Source organism: Pteropus alecto, unplaced genomic scaffold (genome assembly GCF_000325575.1).
Source record: "Pteropus alecto unplaced genomic scaffold, ASM32557v1 scaffold749, whole genome shotgun sequence".
In the NCBI taxonomy this organism is placed as follows: Eukaryota; Metazoa; Chordata; class Mammalia; order Chiroptera; family Pteropodidae; genus Pteropus; species Pteropus alecto.
In genome coordinates, this window is record NW_006443564.1 from 562015 (window position 1) to 567951 (window position 5937).

Consider the following 5937-nt stretch of genomic DNA (forward strand, 5'->3'; position numbering starts at 1 on the left):
ACAAATCAGGAAGCAGTTTGGGCTCTGCTGTCTGATTTAGGTTGAGGTTTGTCATAACTCTTCACAGTCTTATACTCAGGAGCTCAGTCAATAGTCTTTTAATGACTGAGCACTAAGAAATATGGACTTCATTTTAAAGGGGATAGAGAACCACCATTGCTAGCACAGACACTACCGCAACCTTGCCCTACCTGTGGGGTCTAGATTTTCCTGGCCAAGAGCTGGGTAATTCCCTCATTCTTTTCTCTATTTATCTGGATCATTTTCCGGATTACTGCTTGACTTGGACATAGAGAGAAGGAGTGCAAGGAGCTCTTACATAAACAGAAAGGTACACTGGAGAAATCAGAGCAGAAGTTGAGAGTGTAATGTCCTGGGGAATGATGGACACAGAATGTCCTGGAAAAAAGAGGCAATCCATGGAGTCGAATGAAGCTGAGATACTGAAGGTAATAGGGACTGAGGAAACACCATTGACAATTAGGGAGTTGCAGGTGGCAATTAAAAGGAGGTGATGACAGAAGCTAGATTTCCAGAATTTATGAATGAGGGGTCAATGAGAAACAGAGTGTGAAGAGAACTCTGTTGAGAAGAAACATAAAGGAATAAAGAAGAAAAAACACAGTAGCCAGGGTGGAAGAGGATGTGGAAAGATAGTTGTGGGCAAGCTGGTTCCAAGGCAAGACTGCAAGTAATGAAGAAAAGGATTATCGAGAAGCTGTGAGGGCCTGACCAAGGCTCTGCAGTCTGAATTTATAATGGGTGCAATCTGGGCAGTGCTAGATGAAAGAGGGTTGGGGAAAGCTTCCAGGAGTAGAGGAGGAGGTGAGGGAGATTTCTCAGAACAAGGGATTGGAAAAACAAGGACGCTGAAGGGGCAGGAGCCAGGGCCTTGCAAGTGGCCTCCTTGTCTTAATTGAAAAGTCTGTACTTGGGGCCCCAGCTGGGTAGATAGGTTAAGTAATTTATCCAGGACCACTTTGAGCTTATCCAGGGTCGAATAATGTTATTGGACTGAACTGTAGCCCCTCCTCCAATTCAAATGTTGAAGCCTTAACCCTTAATGTGACTGTATTTGGAAAGAGGGCTCTTAGGGATATAACTAACGTTAAATGAGGTCATAAGGGTGGGGCCTTTATCTCATCAATTCAATGTCCCTATAAAAATAGGGAGAGAGAGAGAGAGAGAGAGAGAGAGAGAGAGAGAGAGAGAGAGAGAAAGAGAGAGATCTATTTCTCTCTCCCCACTCCATGTGCGCGCACATGCGCGCGCGCACACACACACACGCACACACAGAAGAAAGGCAATGAAAGGCAATGTGAGGACACAACAAGAAGGCAGCCATCTACACACCAGGAAGAAATGTCTCATCAGAAACCAATCTTGCTGGCACCTTAATATTGAACTTTTAGTCTCCAAACTGTGAGAAAATAAATTTTTGTTGTTTAAGCCACCCACTCTGATATTTTGTTATGGCAACCTGAGATAACTAATATAAATAGTCCCCCCCCCCGCCCCGCCCAATTCACATCCACCTAAAACCTGAGAATGTGACCTTATTTGGAAATAACGTCTTTGCAGATGTAATTACTTATGTGAAGTTAAGGTTTTGCTGGATTATCCAATGCCTGGTGTCCTTATAAAAAGACCAGGCGAAGACACAGAGCCACAAGGTGCAATGCCATATGAAGATAGAGATTGGAATGATGAAGCTACTTGCTAAGGAATGCCAAGGATCACTGACAACCACCACAGGCTAGAAAGAAACAAGGAAGAAATCTTCCCTAGGACTCTCAGAAGAAGTATGGCCCTGATGACACCTTAATCTCAGACTTCTGGCCTCCAGAACTATGAGAGAATAAATTCCTGTTGGTTTAAGCCACCCAATTTGTGCTCATTTGTTACAATAGCCACAAGAATCTAACGTAGTAGTAGAGCTCCAAGCTTGTCCTGTTCTTTCTACTACCCTACACTGCTTCTCTAACTAAAATTGACGTCCATATCTGAAATCAGAGGCTATTTTAAGACTTTTTTTCTTCCAACTTGATTTTTTAGTGTTAAATGTAATTTAAAAAAAAAATCTCATGGAAACAATTTGAACAGTCTGAAGAATGTAAGGTGAAACAATAAAACCTTCCTCCTCACCAGTCTTGCAGTCATGCTGCCCCTTCCCAAGAGGGATCATTGTAAGGATTCCCTGGGAGTCCTTCTAGATGCTTCCCATACATTAGTATGGATGCGGCCTCTTTTTCTTATCCATTGAAATCCTACTATACACACCATTCAGTAACTTATTTATTTTTGCCTAACTATTTGCCTTTGTTGTCTTTCCTTGGCTATCTAGGAGAAGGCTGCCCTGAGACAGTGCTCCTTCAGGGGCACCTTCAAGGACAGACTCTGGAACCATACTGTGTGGATTCAAATTCTGATGCCACCACTTGCTAGCTGAGTGATTCCTGCCTGGCAAGTTACTGAACTTCTCTCCTCCCAATTTGCTCATCTGTAAAGCGGACTGACCTCATAAATTGCTATAAGAATTGAATGAGTTAATTTATACAAAGCACTTGGAGCAGTGGCTGGTACAGGGCCAACAGTAGATTCCTTCCTCATTTTTGTTAATATTTTCAAATATGGATGTGCCAGCATTTATATCTTTATGTGTGCCCCCTTGCGTGAGTGTCTGGAGGATAAATTCATGAGAGTTGAGTTGGCTGTGCCAGTTGTCCCTGCCACCAACAGTGTATAGTTGAGGCTCTCTCCCCACACCCACTCCAACACCAAGTTCCTACCAACTATTTTAATCAGTAACACTTTAAATATTGTTGTGTATATTGTAATTTAGTGGGCAGTGTTCTTCTTTTGCTAAATGCATGCCATTATTGGTTCAGAAATGTATTTCATGAGTGGTTACAAATAGCATGGTTACAATTGTCTTAGCGTTCCCTCTTTCATGATTGGCTTTCACAAACCTTCTACTTCAAAGGCCACCATGAGAGCATCTTGCCACAACTGGTGCCCAGGACATGCAAGCCCAGGGCGCTCTGCTAATAGCCTGCCTTGGCTCAATATATGTTGGGGCAGAAATTACCTGCACTCCTTTTAGACAAGAAGTGATTCACAACCTAATGGAGCCCATTCTATTTTCAGACACATCCACTGTCCGAACCCTTGTTTAGATTGTAGTGGGTGTCCTATGCACACGAGGCTTGCGGGGAGGTCAGTCAATATGTCAGGAAAAGAACAAAGTTCATGTTGCGAAGAGTAGCTTGTTGACCTCCTGTATCATTAGCATTTGAGTGCTTAATTCCAGCAGCATAGAGGATGAATGACCAGATTAGCCATTTGTCATCTTTAAAACTCCTGAACAGATAATCCTTGATAAGATGGGAAAAACAACCTTTGTAAGATGGACATGAGATGGTTGTTAGGAAGACAGAGGGAGAGCAGTTGTTGGGTTTGTTTGTTTGGGGTTGTTTGTTGTTGTTCCCCTTCCTCTGTACTGGAAAGAAGAAAATAACAAATGAGCAAGTAAATACATTGAGAAAAATATAAAATATTCATAGAATTAGTAAAGTCTTTTGTAAAAAAAAAAAAAGGTTTTCATTTTTGGTGTTCACTTAACCACCCTTATGCTGTTTATCCTGTTCCTATCTCTTCTCCCAATCCCTGCATCACTGTTCTCCATGCTTCCTTTATCTGCCCAACCTAAAGAGGAGCCCGTCTGGGCAAGGGATTTTGCTTGCTTCTTCTCTGGATTTCTAGGCCCCTGCAGAGGATTCAGAGCACCACAGAGGCTTGGGACATCTGTATTGCCAAAGAGTCTGGAGCTCCCTGTAGCAAGACACGCAGGTGGCTGGCTCCATTTAATGTACCAAGGAAAGTGGGAACCCTCCAGCAGCTAGAATGTTCCCACACAAACTTTACAGAATGAAATTGTAACTTACTAAAAGCCCAGTAGTTCACTTCCCTCCCCCAGGCATTGTGTTAGTTCAAAGAATAATGAAGGTTTTAAAAAAAAGTGATAAAGACATTGCATTTCTCAAAACAACCAGGCAGCAAAAGACTCAAGAATCTAAGTGATTAGGTAGAGTCCACAGAGCTTTGTTAAGGGCAGGAACAGGCTAACTGCTGTGTCCTTTAAGATTAAAATATATACACACACACACACACACACACACACAAACACACACACACACATTTACAGGTCAAGCAGGGTTTACTGAATTATATACACAAAATGTTGAAGGAATTAAAAAAGGAAACAGGTGAGTTTTGTTTTTCTATATATTTATCTCATGGAGCCTTACAGCAATTTTGCAACCAAGAGAGGTTCGAAGAGAAAATATTTCCTTCATTTGTGAAGAGAATATTACACCTGAGGCAGTCCGCAGGGGCGACTGAATTACAGATACTCAGTGAATAAAATGAGAACTCCATGCACGCTTGTGCTTCCCCCACCCCCACCCCAGTGCTTTAATTATAAAGTGGGAAGATTCTCCCCCTTGCTCTCTGAAAAAGGCTTGCAGATAAGCCATTTCATCTTAACAGGTGAAGCTCCTAGAGCTGGCTACCCTGCCCCGTGTGGGTGGCCAGCAGCCTTTCTGAAAGATCTTTCAGACTTGAGAATGAGCTGATTTGAAAGTCACATTAAATGTAACCGTGGCTACTTCTACATTGACTGATTCATCTGTGCTGTTGAGAATATAATTGCACAGTCACAACTGGCTGAGCTGTATGCCACCAGTACTGTCCCCAAAGGATGGAAGGGACCCCTGAAAAAAGACTTCCTTTAAGGCATTTAAAATCCTCTAGCCCCCTCTCCCAACCTCAGTTGTATCCCACTCCTTAGGGGAAATATTGCTGCTCCCTCCTAAATCCAGTCATTCCTGTGTGTTGAATTCCTAACATGTTTTCCATGTTTACATTTTCTTATGAAAACCTGTCCAAGAAAAGCAGAGGTGCTTAATCCATGGCCTACAAACTGCTTAGCAGCTATGGAGACCTTGATTAGTGTGCCACGTTTCGTGCATGTGTGCAATTTTCTGATTCTCAACGGAGCCTGTAATTCCCGAATGCTTAAGAGTCAATCCTTTAAGTGACCCGAAAAGGTTCCTGAGGGACTGGTGTGCAGTTACTATCGACAGAAGCCCGGGACCAGCCAAGCTTACTTACACCTGAAAACATTTGAACAGCCCCCCATCTACATCTGGGAACCCCAAAGACACAAAGGGAAAATAACTGAACAAATAAGCCTCTCGTTAAACAGCAGCACCCTCTAGTGTGTGGCAAAGAGCAATTCTTCAGCAAGCAATCAGAGTGTAAGGCTAGAGATGTTGGCACCAGCAGTGAATCAGCGCCAGGAGACCAATTATGCTTGCTTGCCATCACCTTCCCAGTGACACGAATATCCAAGTGAAGTGCTTTCTGCTGCATATTGAAATTAGGAGAACTCTAGACCAGAAATTAGAACTCTGGGATTCAAGTTCTGGCTCTGCTAACTAACTAGCTCTGTGACCCTGGGCAAGTCACTTCATCCCTTCAGTCCTTTATTTGTTATAACAGAAGAGATCTGCTGTGCAACATCGTGCCTGTAGTTAACAATGAGGTATTGTGCACTGACATTTTGTGAAGGGAGATCTCATGTTAAGTGTTCTTACCACAAAAAAAAAAACCAAGGGACACAAGGAAGCTTTGGGAGGTGTTGGATATGTCTATTCCCTTGACTGTAGTGATGATATCACGGGTGTTTGTATATGTCCAAATGCATCAATTGTATATATTAAATATGAGTAGTTTTTTGTATACCAGTCATACTTTAATTATGCTGTTAAAAAAAAGATATTTTTGAAGCTTTAATTAATGCCCCCTACTTTTTTTATTCCTTCATCCATTCACTCCCTCATTTTATCATGCATTTAATAAATGTTTATCGAGTCC